We start from the raw sequence: 23536 nt of genomic DNA, 5'->3' as shown, positions 1-23536 counted from the left end.
TAAACTGGCATCCATAGGAGATTATTGGGATGAGAAAACAACTAAGGATATATTTAATTTGCTCAAGGAGTATGAAGAATTATTCCCTACGTCTATTTCAAAGTTTAAAGGAATCGAGGGAGATTTAGGTGAAATGAAGATAGTTTTGAAATTGGATGCACAACTAGTGAAGCATTGTCCATATCAACTAAACCCCAGAGTTAAGGAAAATGTTAAGAAGGAAATTGACAAAATGTTGGTAGCAAGACTTATTTTTTTGGTAAATGAGGTTGATTGGAGAAGTATTATATTTATCCACGACAATAAGGATTCTAATGATATTAGAGATTGTGTAGACTACCTTGGTTTGAATAATGCATGTGTTCATGTCCCATTTCCTACTCCCTTTAGTGATGAGGTCTTGGAAAATGTTGGAGGACAAAAGTCTTATTCTTTTATAGATGTATTTTGAGGCAATCATCAAGTTCATATTACAGAAAAAGAGAAGAAGAATACCACTTTTACTATAGAATGGGGATCCTATGCATACCATGTAATGCCATTTGGACTCAAGAATGCTCCTACAGTTTTCTCTAGGATTGTCATTGTATATTTTTGAGAATACATACATAAATTTATAGAAGTATAAATAGATGATTGGACTGTCTATAGTCTATTGAAGAGAAATGCAAGTTCTCTCTTGGTAGTGTTTGACCAATGTAGAAAACTAAAATTTCCCTTAAAGAAGTGTATTCTCTATGTTCCCTTTGGGAATCTGTTAGGACATATTTTAGATAAATTTCGTGTATCAGTTGATCTAGCTAACATTTTTGTAATTCTTAACATTCCACCTCCAACAAATATTAAGAAACTCATGTCTACTCTAGGACATAGAGGCTATTACCACAGGTTCATAAAAACTATGCTTCTATCACTACTCCACTTGAGCGACTTATGTAGAAGTATAAACCTTTTGTATAGACTCCTCAATGTGGTGTTGCATTCAAAACTTTAAAAGTGAAATTAGCAAGTGCTCTTATCCTAGTTTATCCTGACTGGAGTAAGGAATTTCATGTACATATTGATGCTTTTGAAACTTCTCTTGGTGTTTTTATTATACAATCAAGAGAAGGGAACTTGTATAATCCAATATCTTTGTCTAGTAGGAAGCTATCTGTTGTGAAGTGCAATTATACTACAATTGAGTGAGAGTCTTTTATAATGGAATATTCTCTGTACAAGTTCTACCACTATTTGTTAGGAGGCCATTTTAATTTTTTCATAGATCATTCAAATTTAAAGTATTTAGTGAACACATTTGCTTGGAGGGAAGAATTTGTTGTTGGTTATTGTTTCAAGAATTATATTTGAGGATATTACGAAACTTGAGCAATATATTGTGAGACTTGATGATCTTCCTCAACTAGAGTCATGAGAATCAAGAGGTTTTCTTAATGACCAACTTCTAGATGCTGATTTGATTTGAATTGAAGTCGTTCCTAATTACTTAGAGTATATTTCACTTTTTCATGCTACTGGTACTTTCCCTGAGGATTATTTCGCAACAAAAAATAATCATCTTGTAGTCAAAACATTTGATTATCAACTTATTGCAGGCGAGTTATACAAATTGGATCTTGAAAATATTCTCCACGTACGTTTCTTTAGTCATGAAAGGGAAGATATTTAATAGGAGTGTCACAGTGGAGTTGCAAAAGGTCATGTTGGAGGAAAATTTATTCTTCATAAAGTGATAAAAACAGTGTTGTGGTGGTCATCTTTGTTCAAATATCTTAAGGAATTTTCCAAAAATTGTGATGTCTTTCAAAGGGTTGGGATATTCCCAACGAGATGAAATTCCACTACATCGAGTTTGAGCATTATAGGATTTTGAGAAGTGGGTTTTTGACTTCATTGGAATTACCAATCCTCCTGCATGACATTTGCAAGATAGATACATTATTATCACAACTGGCTATATCATGAGATAGGGAAAGGGTGCTCCAGTGAGAGATTGTATGACTAGTACTACAATTCATTTTATCTTTGAAAATATCATTGCTAGGTTTGGATGCCCAAAGAACCTAACTAGTGATCAAGGAGCACATTTTATTAATGATATTATCATAACTCTCACTCGATATTTTCTTATTCAACACCATCATTGTAGTCTATACCATCTACAAACCAATGGTATAGTGGAATCATTCAACAAAATATTGGAGAAAGGTCCCACTAAAGTTTGTTAAACTAATAGAGATGACTGGGATGAGCGAGTTCTTGCAACACTTTGGACCTATAGGACTACCACCAAGAGGTTACGTAGGTACGCTGAATTTTAGTTAATATATGCAAAAGAGGTTGTAGTGCCTGCAGAGTTTCTTAATCCGAATTTATACATTGCAGAAGCCAAAAAGATGACAGATTCTTATTCAATTGTGGAATGACTCCACAAAATATGGGAACTAGATGAGTAGATATTTCTTTAATATTTTCATCATAGTGTGGAAAAGAAAACGTAAAAGTCATGTCATAATTTCCACATCAAGAGGAAATATTATTTTGTTGGAGATAGAGTTCTTCTTTATGAAAAAAAAGTACTTAAAACATCAAGGGAAACTCTGAATTCATTTTTTTGGGTCATTTATAGTTGTAGAAATAAAAAATTTGAGAGTTATGAAAAATTCACAACTTGATGGTATGCTTCAGCCTCGTTGGGAAAATGGCACTCGCCTGAAACCCTACCATGCCCCTTAATTCATATATTTCTACTTCTCTTTGTCTAGGGGATTATCTTAGAGTTTAGTTGATGTTGTCAGTGGTGATAATTTATTTTTAGTCCCTTTCAGTTGCATCAATGGTTTCCTATTTTTCTGTTGCATTATACCACTTTCGATTATGGTCGGGGAGCTATAATCTATGTCACTTAGTTTTAAGTATGAGTCTCTTAGTTACATGTCCATTATGTTGATTCATCCCTGTTAAAATGGTTAGATCTACTGATTTGTGAATCACTTTTTGGTTTCTGTCCACCATAATGTCACCTTTTTTAGTCAATTTTTCCTAGTTTTCTGGTCATTGATATTGTGCTTTGGGATATGACTCTCTGTCACAATCAAATTTCCAAATTGAGGCTTGATTTGGCTAGTCATTTCCTCATATAACTTATTAAATTCCTAATTAGGAAATTGGTAGTTTGGATTTGATAGGAATTCTCTATAAGTATTGAGAGACATGTCTTTGTCATTCATTTTATTTTTGAGTCGTGATTGAATTTCTGCCTTGGCATCTGAGTTTGAGCCTTTAGTTTCTTCTTTTTTTATACTTTCCACCTATTATATGTGTCTATTGACACAATAATTTCAGTATGGGCCATGATCTCAAAGCTACTATCCCTCATGCATTTTCTGACACTCAAGTGGGCCTCTTGAAGACTTGCAGGGGAAAATGTGAAAAAGAATTTTGGTTGCCAATGATTTCATTGATGATAATATTTTCCATCTCTAAGACCATAAGTCTACATGGATTTCATCTTGTTCATATTGGGTTCATTTTTTCAAGAAGTGAAGAAGTCATTTAAGTTCTTAAAACAATCTTCCCTCCCTATGTTTCACGAGTTTCCAATGTTGGAACTACTGGAGTGATTGGATGTTGTACCAAATTTTTAATAAGCATAATTCACCATGGTTCATTATGGATAGATAATGAATATCCCATCCATGTCAAAGATATTCACAATTTGATAGTGTTATCCATGGAGGGGCAAGACATTTCCACCACACTTCAAGGAATTTCTGAGCACAACAAGAAAACGGGCTTCACCAATCTATATGCCAAATATGGTACTGTGCTACTGGCCTCATTAACAATGAATAGATTAAACTTTTCTTCCATCTCATTACACAGAAAGTCACCTGCCATTACACAAAAGGTGAGTGCAAACTAGATACCATTTGTGTCACTGTGTTCTATGCATAAAATATATAGTTAAATTGGTGCAAGTGCCTCTTAGATGAATTATTTTTAGCTTGTGAGGATATGTATAAAAAGGGGGGCTATTTTATCTATGGGTACCTGGTCACTTCTTTAAACATGACGAAATGGCATGTCCCTAATGTTCATGCTTTGTATGTGCCTTTAGATAGACAGACCCTATCTCATGCCTTCAACCCTTGGAAGATCCATTTTTATGCCAATAACATCTATTTCAATGATAATGCCTTTGGTAACTAGGATAATCAACTTGTTTCCACCACCGAGGTCATGTCAGTTCTACAATGCTTATCAAATTTGGTTTGGTGTTGATAATCACCATTTCTATATTCACCCCAAAACCATTGAGAAGGACAAATTGTACATCCACCCTCTTCCTTACTATATTGCATTGAAGGTGTTCCATAAGGAAGTTATGATTTGGTCCAATGTCTAACAAATCTGAAAACCTGGTGGGACTTACTATGCTCTTGATAGTCTAACTTAGTTTGCGTCATCTCCACTTGCTACCTCATGTAGTGGCAAACATTTGTATACGTCTCCAACTTATTCATCTGATGCAAAGAATATCAACCTCTAATTAAACAAATTCAAACCCTTTTTACTTCTATCCACGCCATTGCCACTACTTCCAAACCTAGTGGAGACATGCAAGCTAAAGTTCATCCATACCTATTATTGCTCCACTCTAGGCCGCAACATTCCATCCCCTCAGTTACCTATGACATCCTTGGTGACACCACTTGTCATTCCACCTATTTCTAATGTTTCTAGCCTAGTTGTTCAACCAATAACATCTGTTATGGATCCATCCGAAGTAGTCCATAGTGACGATGATGAGTTCGATGAGCCCAATCAACCACCATTGTAGTTGAAGAGCTAAAACCTACTAATATTCCTCCTACAAGTCAATCCAACATAGTGGCTTCTCTGTAGTAGAAAAATCACCTTTATAATGGCTTAAACATGCCATCCACCCACTCTATTGATGAGCATACTATCGAGATTCTATAAGATACCACAAGCCCTCTTGTAGCTAGTAAGATCCCTTTCCATGATGTCTTGTCCAAATTACTCTAATAGCCATATAATTGCAAGGAAGTGATGTAGATGTGTATCGAGTCACTTGATATCATTATGTTGCTACCTTTTAGAGTGCATGATCATGTTTGAAACAATATTCAGCAAGATCAATGAGATTCCAGAAACTTCAGCACAAGGCCAATCTGACAAGTCTGTTGCTAGTGGTAAGTGATTGTAATCAAGATTTCCCTTTAGTGATACTATATCCATTGTAGAGCTTTAGTAGTACGCATTTGGAAAAATGTTCCAATTCATAAAGGATTCTTCAAACCAGCTAGAATATTGCATAGCTTCCATAGATAAAACACATCATGATCTCATATAATTTCATCAACAATAGCAACAACAACTTCTTTAGGTCACAAAGGAATGATACTTGTTATGGAAGAAAAGGGACTAGGTTGAATAGGAATTAGTATATGTGAATCTGAATCTTATTCAAATGGGGCCTACTCTCATTGAAACGAGTCCTCAATTACCTGAGGATATCTTATCCTATGAGCCACTCGAGTGCCTAGCTTTGCTTGAAGGTGCCTGGACAACCTTAGATACTCAAAAAAAAATCCATTCAAGATACAATCTCAGAGTTGCAATAGATAATACTAGATTAGACATAGGAGCTACTTTGATAAATGAGCCTTATATTTGAGCAATTTTCCACTCTTCAGTTTACTCTCCAATAGAAAATGCATGATTCTTGAGATATCTTATGGCAAGTGAAAGACTGGTCAGGGATCCTTGAAAAGCGAAACTAACCACTATATGAGTTGAGGGAGAAATGTTTTCATTGTAATGTTGGCATTGATGTAAACAAGGTCTTTTTGTTGTTCATCATATTCCTATGTCTACCTCATGATGTGTCATGAGTGTTTGGTTGTTGCAATGCTCAGCTTGATTGTCTTGTTAGTTTGCATTAATGTCAACATGTTTATGACATGAACTAGTGTAGGAATGGGAGGTTGAGTAGAGATGGTTCCAATGTATGATATGATGGCTTGTCACAGGTTGATTATTGACTTGCCACATATGTTGTAGATGCTATTGTTGCAGGTGGTTGGAGTGTTGCTACATGTGTTTCATATGCCTCTACATGTGTAGGAAGCATTAGATTTTCGTATACATGTGTTGAGACGTTATTACTACATGTGTTGGAGGTACTTATACCATCATTGGATGTAGTTTGATGACATGATTTTTCTACTACAGGAGTTGGATATGTTGCTATAGAAGTTGGAGATACTGCTATAGGAGTTGGAGATGTTGCTACAGGTTTGGGAGGTGTTTGGACAAGTTGTCATTGTTACTTGAGGAGCTGGAGGAATTGGTCTTGATGACGAGTTTGGTAGACTAAGGAATTCAGGTCATTGACTTGTTGTAGATATTCTTGGCATATCTCATCAGTTGCAGACTTGTTGTAGAGGATTTGAGATTTTTTTAGGAGTTAATGAAAGTGTTCAAGATGGTTGGGTAGGTTCTGTGCTGAGGGAAGATGGTTTCCTTTCATCCTCTGCCCTAGTTGCATGGATGATGGGTCATTAGAGCGATTAAAACTTTATGGTTGCTAGATATCATGCTTGTGGGAGCGACTGAGGAGCTCTAGTCAAATTTTTCTAGTGTTGTGCATGCAACCGAGCGTTTTTACGAGATTTTCTTTCTATTCCTCATGAAACTCATCTAATTTTGGTAGTATTGCGACATTATTATTCATAACTTTTAGGTATATGGTCAGAAACATTTATGGACCCTCCAAAAACCAATGAAAGTTGAAAATATCAAAAGGAAAGTTGTGTTAGTGGCTTGATCACATCAACGATTTGAATCAAGATCAAATGAAGCATATGACCAAAGTTTGTGGAGCTCAATAGTTCTTATCAATTATTGATTTTAGCACCTCAGTCCATCTATATATTGGAGATAAATCAATGATAGTATGATTGATTCTCTTGTGTGTGGAGTGAGTGTGACTTTGGAGGATTGTATGAAACATGTGTGAGTGTGTAATGTAGAATTTCTGAATGATTTTGTAGTTGCTGCAATGGATAACCAAAGTTGTTTCAACCATCATGTTTTTGCATTAAGTGAGAAGATGTAGTGAGGATTGGTAGAAGTGTGGGAAAGGATTGTGTTGTAGTCTTTGTTTATGAAGTTTTTGTTACAATATTTTATTCAAATTTTATCTACCTTGATGATATGTTGTTGTAGTGCTCATGTTGAGCAATTTTTGGTTCTAGTTTGAAAATGTATGAAATGAGAACCACATAGAGGAGTGGAGTTGGAGGACTCCAATGAAATAAAAAAAAGTGAGTGGTTTTGTCAATCCAATGGTGGTTCAATAGTTCAACAGAAATTGGGTGAGGCTCGTTGGTCGTGGTGGCTTCCAGTAGATTAGAGTATGTAGAGTTGATTGTTAGTTCAAGAGTTATCGGGCGAGGATCATTGGTCGTGGTGGCCTTCAGTGGATCATATTCAATAGATATATGTGAGAAAGAGTCTTCATTTGATAGTAGCCATATATCTCTACATAAAGAAATTTCTTGACATAATAGAATATTTGAGGAGAGTAGCAGCAACAGGTGGTTTTTTACCCTGGATAGGGTTTTCCACTAGACATACTTGTGGTTTGTGTTAAATGATTTTCATGTTTCATGTTCATTTTTTATGCTCTGATTTCTATTTATGTGTTTTAGTTTATGCATGGTTAAAAATTAATAATTTGGAGTAAAAGATATAAGTTCCTTCACTACTCTTTATGAAATATTTTGTTGTCAGTAGAATATGGATATAGTGATTAATTTAACCATAAAGATAAAGAGATTAGTATGCATGGAATTTTAGGATGTAATAATTTGTATGTGAAGCATTGTGACATTGAAAAAGAGATGTTGGACACGTTGCTAAATTTGTGTCTTAGAGGAAAATTGCAAATTTCAAAGATGGAGAAAAATGAAAAAGATTCAACACATGTTCCAGTGATCGATCAACCTAGCTCACATGATGGAGATAAAATTCCTAGTGATAGAAATGATGATTCAAGAGATTATCTAGAGGGGCAAAAAGAAGAAATCAGTAGCAAAGATGAACAGTATTCAAAGATAATGGCACCAGAAATAGAGACTCAAAGGCTCTTGTATGAAAGTAAAGATCAACAAATGTTGTTGCAAATGTTTGATGAAAAAGAGTATGCTTGCATAGATAAAATTTCATATTTGAAAACTTAGTTGGAAGAAGAGATGAAGATTGAAATTGGAACGAGGAAGCAATACAATGATTTGAAGGATGAATGCTAAAACATAAAGAAAAATTAATTTCTGCAAGAAAATAATTAGAGAAACTTAGATCTAGTGATCAAGCATCAACAAGAAAATATGAAAATGTTGGAGCAGCTAGTAGTAGCAAGAAAATGGAGAATGATAAGAAAAATAAACATCCATGCAAGAAGAAAAAGAATAAGAGAAGGAGGCCATAGAATAATAATAGAATCGACGTTTCGAGCCATCCACCATGGCTCATCATCAGGATAGACCTATAAATGTGAAGGACAGATCTCGCGGGAGCTGGATAAATAGAGGAGTGAGCTATGTGGAGAGTGAAATTTTGTGAGCCAACCATGCCATTATTTATAATGATAATTTTAATTAATTAATAAAATTATACAAAAATGAAATTAATTAAAATTATCATTATAAATAATGGCATGGTTGGCTCACAAAATTTCACTCTCCACATAGCTCACTCTATTTATCCAGCTCCCGCGAGATCTGTCCTTCACATTTATAGATCTATCCTGATGATGAGCCACGGTGGATGGCTCGAAACGTCGATTCTAAAAATAATGGATGGTGATAATTACGGAAGAAAATTCTACACACATTACAAATCATAGAAGCGTCAAAACAAGAAGAATAATAGAATTAGAATATATTATGATTGTGGAGTTCTTGGACATATAGAAGAAATTTGTAGTAATGGAGAGATAAAACTCTCTCATCAAAAGAAACATCCAAAGGAGAAAGTACATCAAGCTTCCATGCAAAGAACATCTCCATTTGTCAGTTATAATAGTCCTTTTTATGGTTATTGTTTCTCATGCAATGATTTTGGCCATAGGGCTATTGACTGCAGGGCACATGTAAGGAATAAAAGTTAGATGAACAAAATATATGAAGCTATTCCTTAGTGCCTTGGTCACATTACATGTGTCGTGTGTGATAATATGGCCATAAGGCCAAGTATTGAAAAATTCCCATGTGTTACAGGAGATCAAGCTAGAGGGAGAAAATACTTCAAGGCCAACCGGATAAGAAGAAGAAGGATCAACAAATGAAAGTTTGGAGGAGAAAAGAGCAACAAGGAACTCCCACCAAAATTTGAGGCTTCAATGGTCCCAGGAGGAGCTAATGTTTGCATTATGAGTTGCATTTAGATCTTTGGATGTGCAACCATATCTTGAAGAGTGAATGAAGACAAATCTGCATTTTCTAGAGATGCATGTGCTCAAGAGTTCATGACGATTGAAATGCATTTTATTTCTGATCTATTTTCTTCCTTTTTATTTATAAGTTGGATCAACTCTATTACTACTGATGGTTTTTGGAGCAGTTTCATGTTCATTTGTTGTTGATGTTATTGGAGGTATGGCAACTATATGGTTATTCTTATGGGCATTGTCTAGGTGTGATGAAGGATCACACATTCAGGGGGACCATTTTTGCTTCCTAATGGATCTGCAGAGTGTTAGCATTGTGTTCATTATGGAGGAGTTTGTTGTGAATATGTATTGGACATTGATTTTATGTTGGATGTTTTTTATTGCTACTTGCACACTTTATTAGTTGGATGAGATAGTATGATTTCATGGGAAAATTGGCATGCTACTAGTGTTCACATTACTATACAATAGTTATCACATGCTTTATTATATTTTTTGTTTCCATTGAGATCAAATGATGTGTTAAAGTTAGATCATCTAGAATATGCACTTTATTGGTATTATTTTCTATTCTTGATGAATGATGCTGTCATTGTTATGTATTTGGATCGATGTGTCATGATCTTGTTGTTGCATGGAGAGAGAATATGTTTCTACCTATGATTTGTTCGATAGTATGCATTTGCATGGTTGAGTCATGATGATTTATATTTCTACCCATTGCTAGAGAGAATACATTATTGCACGTGTTTATGGACTAAGATGTTGATGAGTTGAATTATGTTGCTGCTGATATATAGTGATGATTTGTTGTTCACTGATTTGTTACTAGTACTGATGTGATGCTCATGATTTGAGTTGATGATGTATTATGTTGATGGTTGATTAGCCTCATGATGATGAGGATAGGCATTTTCTACTGCACTATGACATATTGTTATGTTTCTACTATCAATTGATTTTGTTGTCGATGCACATGTGGAGGATGATGGTGGTTGCTAGTGGTAATAATGTTTTTGCTGTAGGATCTTCATTGTTGGGATGGTGATGGCCAAAATGTAAAGTGGCCATGCACTAGCATATGATGTTGTTCGTTATTCTATTTTTGTTGCTACACATTGAGAGAATAAATCATTGTTCATGGAGAACTTGTATTTGTTGCACATGCCATATGTTGTACTTTTATTGGTGTTGCTATATGGAGCATACATCTTTACATGAAGGCCATGTATTTCATTTTATATCATTGATTGGAGTATGCATAGATGACAACACCTTTGTGTGCAATTTTAAAAGCCATGTATTATCATTGTTTCATCTTTTTGGGAACATTACTCATGGAGAGACCCATTGTGTCTAGTATATATTGTCATTAGCTATGTATGGGTTAGTGGAAGTCCAAGTCATGTATTCTTTTGTATATCTTTATGTAGCCCCACTAAATTGGGTGCATGATGTAAAATTGGGTCCATATAAGTCTTGGTTGATGACAGGTGTAGATGATTCATATACCAGTCCTATGTACTTATCATAAGCATGTATATGCTCCATGAAGCAATGCATGTATTGTAGTTCATTGCATATCTTGTTCAAATTCAGTTGGAGTCATGGTTCATCATAGCAGGTGGATGTGTTGCTTCAACAACAAAGAGAGTGTGATTGCAACTTCATTACATGACTAGGGGTATAATTTTTAGTTTTCAGAGATTGCATGGAATTCGCTAGAGATTTGCTGGTAGCAAAGTTTCTTGTTTCACATTCTTATCTTACATGATATACTTCTTTGTTTTCATCTGCATGGTGTTGAGTATGACATGGGGAGCACTTCTCTCATCTGGCACATTATTGGCATTTTCTTCAGTGTCGGTATGGCCCTTTTCCATTAATGTCAAAGGCGGAGAAAATTTGGATAGATAGAGATTATATTTGGAGTTGCAGCGTTAGTTTTGGATAGTGTATGGAGATCCACCTCCCATTTTGGATTGCGGTTGACATTAATGCAAACGGGGGAGTTTGTCGGCATTGATGTCAACAAGGTTTTAGTGTTTTTCAACATATGCCTATATCTACCTCATGATGTGTGATGAGTGTTTTGTTGTTGCATTGTTAAGCTTGATGGCTCCAATGTATGATATGATGGATTGTCATAGGTTGATGATTGACTTGCCACATATGTTGGATATGTTGTTGCTACAAGTGGTTGGAGTATTGCTATAGGTATTGCATAAGCTTCTACATGTGTCGGAAGAATTGGAATTATAGCTACATGCATTGAGATGCTGTTGCAACATGTGGTGGAGGTACTTCACGAGTAGTTGATGTAGTTGGGTGACTTGATGTTGCTACTACAAGAGTTGGACATGCTGCGACAAGAGATGGAGATGTTGCTATAGGTGTTGGAGGTGTCTGGACAGGTTGTCGTTGCTGCTTAAGGAGTGGGAAGTGCTGGTATTGATGAGGAGTCTAGCAGATTAGGGACTGCATGTAATTTACTTGTTGCAGATGTTCTTAGCCTATTTCATGAGTTGTAGACTTGTTAGAGAGGCCCAGAGATGTGTTTAGGAGTCGATGAAGGTATTGAAGAAGTTTGAGAAGGATTTGAGTTCAGGGAAGATGGTTTTCATTCATCCTCTTCCCTAGTCGCATGGATAATGGGTCATGAAAGTGACTAAAACTTTACAGTGGTTGGCATGGAGGCCTGCGGGAGTGACTTGAGAGATCTAGTCAAATTTTTCTACCATTGTGCATGTGACCGAGCCTTTTCACAAGATTTTATCTACATTCCTTGCGCGACTCAGCTAATTTTTTTATTATTGCGACATTCTTATTCGAAACTTTTTAGTATATGGTCAGAAAAGTTCATGGGCCCTCTAGAAACTAATAAAGGTGAAAATATCAAAATGCAAGTGGAGTTAGTGGTGTGATCAAGTTAATGACTTGAATCTGGATCAAATTAAGCATATCAACAAACTTTGTTATGCTCAGAGGTTCTTAGTAATTATTGAGTTGAGAAGCTCAGTTAATCTATATATTGGAGATAGATTAATGATAGTGTGATTGATTCTCTTGTGTGTGGAGTTAGTATGAGTTTATAGGATTGCATGCAAGCTATGTGAGCGTGTAATGTAAAATCTATGGAGTTTTCAGATGTTGCAGTAGATAAACATAGTTGTTTCAAAAATATTTTTTGCGTAGTAAGTGAGGAGATGAAGTGAGGATTGGTAGAAACGTGAGAAGAAAAATTGTTGCAGTCTTTTTTGATGAAGTTTTTGTTGTAGTTTTTTATTCATATTTTATGTGCCTTGAAGATATGTTCTTGTAGTGCTCATGTTGAGTAGTTCTCGGTTTGAGTCTCAAAATGTATGAAACAAGAAACACATAGAGGAGTGGACTTGGAGGAACTCCAACGAAATTAACATAAGAGAGTAGGTTTCTCAACGCAATGGTGGTTGGATAGTTCAACGGGAATTGGGCAATGCTCGTTGGTCATGGTGGCTTCCAACAGATGAGAGTGTGTAGAGTTGATTGATAGGTCACGAGTAATTGGACAAGGATCATTGATCCTGGTGGCCTTCAGAAGATTATATTCCATAGATCTGCATGAGAAAGAGTATACATTTGATAGTACCCATGTATATCTCTATGTAAATAATTTTCTTGACATAATATAATACTTGAGCAACGCAACAACAATGGGTGGTATTTTTCCCTAGAGAGGGTTTTTCGCTAAAAATACTTTTGTTATATGCGTTGAATGGTTTTCATGTTTCATATTAATTTTTTGATTCTCTCATTTCTAATTATGTATTTTAGTTTATACATGGTTAAATATTAACAATTTGGATAAAAAGTTATAAATTCCTTCACTACTCATTCACCCACCCCTCTCAATAGTGATCAAGTTTCCAACAAGAAAATCAAGAAGTTAATGGTGGATACCTTTTTTCCCATGCCCCTCTTAATAATGATCTAGTTTCCAACAAGAAAATCAAGAAGTTAATGGTGGATACGTTTTCTCTCACTAATCCTTCTAAGTATCAGGAAATTTTTTTTGAGAGAAGCATACTCAATTTTTTGAGTTGGAGGAAGGGTCTCACAAGGTTAAAAAACCATTTGGGATCTCAAAACCATTGTTTAAGAAAAATATTTTTAGTTTCACTAACTCAATTCTGCTATGGATAAGTAATGAAATTCTTTTCTTACAGCTATACCAGAAGCTCTAGATCTTTCCACTGCTCAAAATTTTATTGATCATCAAGATAGTTTGATGTGAAATTGGCAAGGCCCTTTAGATGCATATACATCCTTCCACAAATAAAATCTCTATTTTTTTCATGTGTTGGGTCCTTCATTGGAGGAAGGATCATCTAAGAAAGAAAAATATTGAGTGAGAGGTGGGTCAATAGGTTGTGGTTGGGGCGTGTTGGGTCATTCATTTTTTATTGGTCAATTTTGATTAAAAAGTGGTGGTGGAAAGAAGAAAGCTAGAAGTGAAAAAAGGAAAGCTAGACCAATTCGTTCCTTCAAGAATTATGAAGCGAGCATGAAAATAGGGTGTATATCATCAAGCTAATGCTAGTTAAATTGATCATATCAAGGCATGGAGTCAAGTTTGACAATGTCATGGGATTTAAATTGATCCTGTGAAGGTAATTGAGTTAAATTTGATGGTATCAAGGGAGCAGGTTGATTGATGTTATTAACAACCCAAATCTATAAACGGAGATATAAGGAAAGTTGTGGGACAAATGTAGATGTATAGAGAGGAAGACATGCTATCATAATTCAGAGTCATTCTATGGTCATATGTTCTTGTATCTGCAATTTAAGTTATAGAGGGAGAGATGTATCAAATATAGATGTAACTCTATAGATCTATAATTGTAAGCTCTAGTTGATCTATAATTGTAAGATCTAGTTGGCCCAATATTAAGAAAATGAGACATTGTGCACTTAGATATATATTTGTAATGTGTGTGGTTATGTATGTGCTTAAAAAAAATTAAAATTCCAATTTAAGTTTATGTGTAATGACTCTGTGGTTTCTTTGTAATAATTGGTATCTTATATAATTAGTAAAAGTATTCACGCACCTTCTAAAACCCCAATAATATGCTTAAGTCTTGGTAGTGCTTCGGGTGAGACCTTCTTCCCATGAGAAATATTGAAAATGGCAACATATGCTAGACTACAGTGGAGCCCTTTTGTTGGCCCCTGAAGCAAAACCCATTTGTGGCCAACACCCTACAACCCAATATTTAATATTATTTTACATAAACTTTGCATAAATAAATCATGTGACCATCAAGGGAATAATGTAACACATAAATTTTCATCTAATACAGGTGGATATTAACAATATATTTAGTTATATAAAATAAATTAAATGGTTCAAAATTGTAGATAGTCCTCAAAATATTTATATTCCATTTGAAAATTTGAAAATGTGTAACTTTAAGAGTGAAAATAGGAACAACATATTTAGAATTCTTTGCTAAGTAAGGAATTTGATGTTACACATAACACTTTTCTATTTTTCAAACATATTTGTTGATAAAAAAATTGTGAAACATTGGTTTTTTTTAAGTATTTTAAATGATAGAGAAAAAAACAATTATATTATAGACACATTTTTTTATTAAGCGTTAAATTGACAATTAAATCTTAATATATTCATCAAAATGTGTTACACCCCCATATTGGATATTAATCAAAATTTATTATATCTTATATTGTAGTTGTGTTCCACTCCATTTTATTTGTTTTGGTTTTCTGTATAATAATATTAATTATATTGTAGTTGTGTTCCACTCCATTTTATTTGTTTTGGTTTTCTGTATAATAATATTAATGAAGTAATTGTCCCACTAAGATAGTGATATATATATGGTCAAGTGCTTTAAGAATTGTCGTTCACCAAAATAAGTATGATTAATGGCTAGTTCAAATGAAATATAAATTTTAATAAATTTTACTCACCACCAGTATAATTTACATATTGCAAGGTTGTTTTGTGTTTCATATAATGTAGAGATAAGTTATATCTATATGCCATTTATGAATTTAATAAGTTGAGTTAAATTCTAATATATTGAATTAACATTCCTATATTTCCTTTATTCTAAAGTTGTTTGGGGATAAATCCATTATAAATAAGGAATACTTGATTATTTCATTTATGATGTGAAATTAAAATTGTTACACTGAATTCATTCTTAATCTTAATATTCTCTTCATAATGTTATAATAAAAAATAGCATGACACCAAAAAATACAAATAATCCTTTATGAATTAGTATAATTTCTTTTTGTTGATTTGACATACAGTGGATTTGAACCTTGATTTCATGGATTAAGTAATACGATATAGCATGAAAATCACTAATTGAGATGTCCCATGTGGACTAACTAGAATAAAGGTTAAGATGAAATTAGGGTTATAAATAGAATTTGAAATTCCAAACTTATTTGGCATACCAGCAATAAAAATTTATGAAATCAATAGTCTAAACCAAATAAAGTAAAAATAAATAACAATTTCAAAAATGTAACCAAGATAAAAACATCTTAAAAAGATCAAATGAAAATATGATTTAATTATTTTATTCAACTACAATGAGACACAACATTGAAATCACAATTCAAATGTTTCTCAAATAGAACACATCCTTCCACTTAAAAAATACAAGATAACCATAGGTTGTTTCAACATATTATTTATAAGAGATTTTACTAATACGATGTCCATGAAAAATAAAGATCATGTAACTAATGAAACGAAACATATGGAAAGGCCACTTAACTATTATGTTTCTTGTTGTCATGTTTGTATTATAATAATAATAATAATATCTATTTTTAAGGTCACAGCTAAGCCAGACACTAAATTGGTGTACGAGACCCCCTTGTTTGTGGGACAAGGGACCCACCTCCAGGCAGTGATTTGACTGCTAAGTCTACGAAGGCATACATACTCTACCCCCTCTGGTTTTGAACTTGTGACCTCTTAGGAGGAAACACATGCTCTTAACCATTAGGCCCACTCAAACTGTATACCCACATACTCATACAATGAGTACTTCCCATCCACTAAATAAGAATGATAATATTGTATATAATCTTCATGAATAAAACCCCAAAACCAACAAGGATCAGGGGTTTGACCAATGAGTTCCAACCTTAGACCGATCTCTGCATCCAATCCAGGAGCATAAAAAACCCCAATGGACAACCTATCCCTGTAACTGTTTGTCAATGCTCGATGTTCTACGCTCTTGTATCTCCCATTTGCGATAACGTAAAAGACCAGCTACATAATATGATTAAAATGTTTCATTAAAGACAGTATCTCAAGGTGATTAACATTTAAGGATCATAATTTACCTCTATTAAATTTCTGATGATAATAACCAAAGCATAAGGAATTAGTTTCACAACCATCCATCATCCTTGCAGATATTTAATCCGACTACTTCCTCATCTTGAGGTAAGAAAGTAAAGTTAGTCATGTCTACATGTGGGCTTAAGTTAAAAACAATATATAGTTGGGGGCATGGGGGATTATAATTTATCCCCATTTTTTGGTACGGATTCAAACTTCTTATTAGAAAAGTCAAGATCCAAATCGAATGTCTCGATGATTAAACTCAACAACTTTCCATCCATGATGTCTCGATGATGTTCAGTATTGTATGTATCCATGATTTCTACGTAAAGGCCAATAATACATTTATTAGAACATAGCAATCCCCCGATTGTATTCCATAGGTCAAAAACACAAGACCGCTATGTAAACTACTAGTAGACTAAACTTAGGTAATATGGTTTCATTATATGAATTAGTATTAGTAGCATCAAGATTGTAATTGGTCATATTTAGAATTGGAGAGAAGTGAAAATTTATATCCAAAGCAAATTAGACATTTTCTATATTTATTGATTATGAAATGGACATGTATAAGCCATTGTAGGCTAGATGAGAAAGATAAGAATCCTTCATTCTAGTGTTCATTATCTGGGAAAATAAACTGACTATTGTAAAAAAATGTTATCTAACAAATTTGTATTTATAAATTTCATAGTAACAATATATATTTGAAGCGTTAAAGCTTATTTGATAAATCAAAATCGCAAGTGTGACTACCTAAAATAAACAGGTTGAACGAACCAAAGATTTAAATCTCGATAACTATAAGGAAGTGTTATCAAAGCCAACTAGCCACCCAAGTCACCCAATCAAGATTTTGTCATTCAGACACAATGAATGGCTTGCCATATCCCTAAAGATATCACATAATTTAGTTTCTCCTTCAAAGGAAGCTAGACAAATGCCCTTCCATCTCTCCTAACAACATCAAGTAATGCGTTTAGGATATTAGGGTTCATAACCTACAAAAACACCAATGAACATGAAAATATGTAAATTTTTCTTTTTCCAAAACTGTACACGATGACTATATAGCAGAAAATGATCAAGTTATACCTAGAATAAACCCCATTCTTCAAGATTCGAGACAATTTTTTTAATTTCTAGTATCAACAATTTTTGCATAGAAACCTCCTTTAATTAGCACACCTGTCACCTTAGATTTGGCCCCAAATCACGAGGTTAAAGCTAATGCGTCAACAATCATGTACGGATGGAATTCCATTCTTTTTTGTATGTAGACTTCCTGAGAGATGGTAGAGTTGATCGATGAGACTAGGATAGATCACCTTAAGGCTGAGATAAGACATCAATTTTTTTTTTCCAATTAAGTGTTTACAATTTTTTTAATTATAATAAAAATTATTCTATTTATTTTTAAAGTTTAATATTATGTTTTGTATCAGTCAAAAGTAAATTAATAGGAGTTAAATTGAAAATGGATTGCTAGAGTCTTGCTTAAGCAAGGACTAATAAAAGGGTGAGTGATTCCACATTCTCATTGTATTTTTCCAAAATTTGGCATGCAATTCTATTGGCGATCTCTACTCTCGTAGATTTATAGGTTACTTATGATTATATTGGTTTAGATTCTTAGTTTTTCCCTCTATAGGGCTTAGGATTTTTTTTAAACTTTTTAAATTGGTGTATTTATATAGAAACATAAAATACAATTATAACAATAAATTGACTAATTTATTTTTTTTAGTGGATGCTGGCTACATCCACGAAAAGACTAGAGATGATCTCTAGGATCCTGCCCCTCGGCCATCACAGACCTGACCCCAAGGGCTTTTGGGGAGAATTGACCCTGTGACCTCCCAAACAGCGAGGCACTGACTTGACCAATTGGGCTAACCCTTGAGACTTTGACTAAAATTTCTTATAAAGTGATATGCTAGATTATTTTTATTTTCTATACTTATTGTTAAGATGGGAGAGTAGACACTTATTGACACACAAAATTGTTGAGAGCTTTACATTAATTAAATCATGTTACACATATAAATACAATGATCTTTGTCTCATTATAGAGAAATTAACCTTGAACACATAATCATTCAATTGAGTATATATCTCAACCACACATCAATCTATGAAGCATCTAGTCTATACTTATTGTTAACATGGGAGAGTAGACACTTATTGGCACACAAAATTGTTGAGAGCTTTACATTAATTAAATAATGTTGCACATATAGATACAATGACCTTTGTCTCATAATAGAGAAACTAATTTTGGACCCATAATCATTAAATTAAGTATATATCTAGACCACACATCAATATATGAAGCATCTAGTTGGAGAGAGTCTCTCAAACACATGATGCCTCAACAAATTTCTAAACAATAAGAACTATTCATAGAGACTAGAAATCTACCAATAATGACCAAAAAACATAATAACAAAATATGATCACATTTTGCATAATACAAATAGGAGCTACATGCTCCAATACTTATTTTGTAAAGTATATTCATAAAGAGATATGTAATTTGATAAATAAATGCATTGAAAATATAAATGAAAACACTTAAGTGGTTATTAAAAATAACTAGAAATAACATGGATTTTCTTAATTTACTTTTAATTTTTTAATTTAGAATGATTTGAATTTTAATTTATATGAAAAACTAAATTATATTTTAAAATTTCATGTATCTTTAATGTAAAGATACTTAGCATACTACTACTATTATGGAACCAAGTTAGGGGATCTATCAAGATTTAATATTCTTATCAACAATTAGTAATTAATAAAAAGAAAACGATTTGGGTTTAAATCAATCTAAGCTAGTCTAAAATTACATGCATTTTATGTGACTTTCTTTTTCTCATTATAATTGTTACCCTAAATGCTCCATTTTCCAAAACTTAAAAAAAAAAATGAAATGAATCTTTTGTGAAACTAGACTATTACATGGTAAAGATCTAAAGATCTACATGTATATGCTTGTTTCATTAGCCATTTCCCTTGCATAAAATATATGCAATTACCAAAACCTAGAAAGACACAAATGAATCTTTTGTGAAACTATGATATTACTTGAAGTTCAAGAACAATGAATCAATGGTAAAAGCCTCCATATGTCTGCTTGTTTCATTATCCATTTTCTATGTATTAAATATATATGTATGCTTGTTTCATTATCCATTTTCCATTTATAAAATATATATTTTATGCTTGTATGCATAAAATATATGTGTATGCTTGTTTCATTATAAAATATATGCAATTTTCCAGTAGATATGAGGGTGCATTGATTGGTATTGTGCGAGTTATGAACTTAATTATGCAACATTATTTATTTTGAAACCTACTTTTATTTAAAAGTGTACACAAGGTAATGTTGGAATATTTTTACATATATTTTAATCATTATGACATAGCTTTAGATATTGCATGAACTAAGTGAAATCGTAAAAGTGGGTTGCATTCACGTTCTAACTTGGGGCGAGCAAGTGATTGTGTTCTTCCTTCCCTCATGAATTCTCATCATTCAAAATTATGAGGTGCATTGACATTTTTTTTTGAATTCCCATCATTCAAATTATGAGGTGCATTGACATTTTTTTTGGGAGACATTTAATTTTTTTGGAAGAGACGAAGTAGCACACTCATGGCTGGATTACTCCATTTTGAATAAAGATCATAAATAAAATCAGATCGATGGATTATTCCATTTTGAATAAGATATGAAAATACATCAAAAAAATAGGATGGTAAAAACTTTTGCAAGAGGCTTTTTTTTCTTTTTAACCCATTTCAATTAAAATGTAATAATATCTTGTTTGCAGGATGACAAGTGCCATCTTTATTTTATAAGAAAATATGACATGAAACCTTTTTCCACTGGTATGTTTTTCCTAAAATTCATATACATATAGTTCAAAAGTAAGGAAACGAAAATGCATCAATAAATTTTTGTAAGAGCTTTTTCCATTAATAGATTTCAAATAAAACATAATAATATTTTTCTACGAACAATGACAAGTGCTTATCATTATTTTTTTTAAGAAAAATATGGCAGGAAACGTTTTTCACTTGTATTGTTTTTCTTAAATTTTTATTTAGTCCAAAAGTAAAGAGTAGAAAATGCATCAAAATAAAACATAATAATATTTTATTGTAAGTGATATTAATTACATTAAATTAAAATTTCATGAATTTGTTAGGAAAATATATGAAAAAAAAGATGTTCAAACAATAATGAGATTTTATCACTAAATATAAATAAAATTAATAAAAAAAATTATTCAAAAAGAAAAATATATGATTTTTTTTATTATTAAATACAAAAACACATAATTAATAAGTGATGGGTCTTTCTTATGAAAAACAATGCCAATAATATTTATTTTTTTTCCTTCAAAAATTCTACCATTTTTACTCATATTTGTTTTATTTACTTTAAATATAGGTATACTTGCATTTGCTTCCTGTCTTGTCTTTGTGTATATAAATGAATAACTAAGGGGATGAATAAATAACTTAGGTGTGTAGAGGTTTGCATAAGAACATAGTTTATATATATCTAACTAAATAAAGAGTATTTGAGAAAATTTTACATGATCAAGTCCACAAGATTTTACTCATAAACTTATGGACTTTTAATAAACATTAAACATTTACGGAGTCTACCTATTGGTGAGATTAGGTGGCACATTGATAGGTTGACTGATCATTTTGACTACATTCAATCCTTCAATCATCCAGGTGGCAACCTTATAGCATTCTTCCTATCAAATCTATGAGAATGGTTGCACCCATCAGTTCGGTTATAATATGGTTCAAATTCGAAATACAACTTGCACTAATAGCTGTGACTCAGTAATGAAACTCAATTGCCTCACAAAAGTTTAGAAAAGTTATCAACCACCAAAACTTTTTATTCACTAATGGGAAGGATCATACAGGATTCTGACACTAAACAATTATCTCATATCAGTTACAGACAGACATGCTCGCATCTAATGCTTATAGGAGAGATGTATCGAATGATCTCACACACGTCAAGCTCAAAAATCTAGAATCGCTTCTAATGCTTATAGGAGAGATGTACCGAATGATCTCACACACGTCAAGCTCAAAAATCTAGAATCCAATTGAATTATCTCTGATCCGTAGATCTTAGGCGCAAAAGTGGAATGAAATGTCAATCGAATTTAATATTGTTTGTAACCATTTACTATGTTTACTTTTGAGGCAGTTGGCCTAGATAGGCCAAACTCTGTTTTGGTATTTTTGGCTTATAATGCCCTATAAAAATGGAGGGCATAACCCAAACAAAACGTTGTTACTTCCATTTGATCAATTGAAATAGTATCTATTGTGGTGGGTGATTGGTGGAGTTCTCCATTTTCAATTGTAGCTTTCTCTGTGGTATGTTTTATTGAGTTAGTTTTCATTTGAATTTTTTATATGGAACTAACTAGGCTTGGAGTTGGGCTTACCCCAGCTATGATAAGGTGGAAAATCTCATTACATTTTTTCTATTGGTGGTTAGAGTTTCTAGTATGTCTAAATTATATTTCTTTAATATTTCTATTGGTTATTAGAGTGTCCAAATCATATTTCTTGAATCCAGCTATTTGTGGTATTGTTGAGTCATATAGTTGAGTTGGATTCATTTAACTATTGAATGGTTTGTTTTATTAGTTTGATTAGTCGTAGTATTCATATTATTATCTCATTTGTATATCATTGATTTCCTTAGTATGGGAGGACTGTTGTCACTTGATAATTTAGTTCTTGGCTTATGTGTGATTGTATATGGTGTAGACATTATATTAATTTTTTTTTTGTGTATTGATTTATGTATATTTAAAAAAAGGGTTGGGTTAATTTTACTTTAAAATTGAGATTGAAAACATTCTATTACTAAATTGAAAATGATAAAATATTTTATAACATTTTGATAATTTAAAGAGTTATTTTGTAAGATAATTGAAGAGTCATTAGATAAAATCTCTTTTTTACTTCTATTAAAACAACCAACTTCTATGCATCTAGGATAAGCCATATATTAAAGAGAGTGTTGTTCTTTGTGTATATTGCCCTAACTTGCTCATAAATTTATTTCCTTGGTCGATAATTAAACAAAAAGTATATGAATATTAATTTATCAACAAAAACACTTCTCAGTGATAAAATATGTGAATCCAGATTAATTTATTAATCAAATGCAATTACATATATACAAGAAGTGTTGTCTCAAGATAGGTACGCTATCTTGGACACGCAATCTATTGGTTGAGAGATTATCTCAACCACACACCAATCTAGGAAATAGATCCTAACTACTAGGAACAAACTCCTTTACTTAGTAAGAATCACAATTGAGACAAGTAGGAATTAGATATTCCAACACTCCCCCTTAATGAGTACTTGTCCCCATATCAATCTGTAAAATCTAGTTGTGGTCAAATATACCAAAAATAATATGTTGATGTCCATATAAAGGAGCAACCATCCACTGTAATGCATGGGTTCTAACCGCTGCAACCGCCGATCTTCTAGGATGTCCTTCGCATACATGGTTCTTACAACCATTATGACTGCACACATGTACCTATAAATCCCCCTCCAATATCATCATGGGTTTTATCGGATTACCCATAACC

This window comes from Pinus tabuliformis, chromosome 6 (assembly GCF_031772625.1).
Source record: "Pinus tabuliformis cultivar Carrire ecotype Pingquan chromosome 6, CPIR1, whole genome shotgun sequence".
Lineage (NCBI taxonomy): Eukaryota > Viridiplantae > Streptophyta > Pinopsida > Pinales > Pinaceae > Pinus > Pinus tabuliformis.
This window is presented reverse-complemented; position numbering follows the sequence as displayed.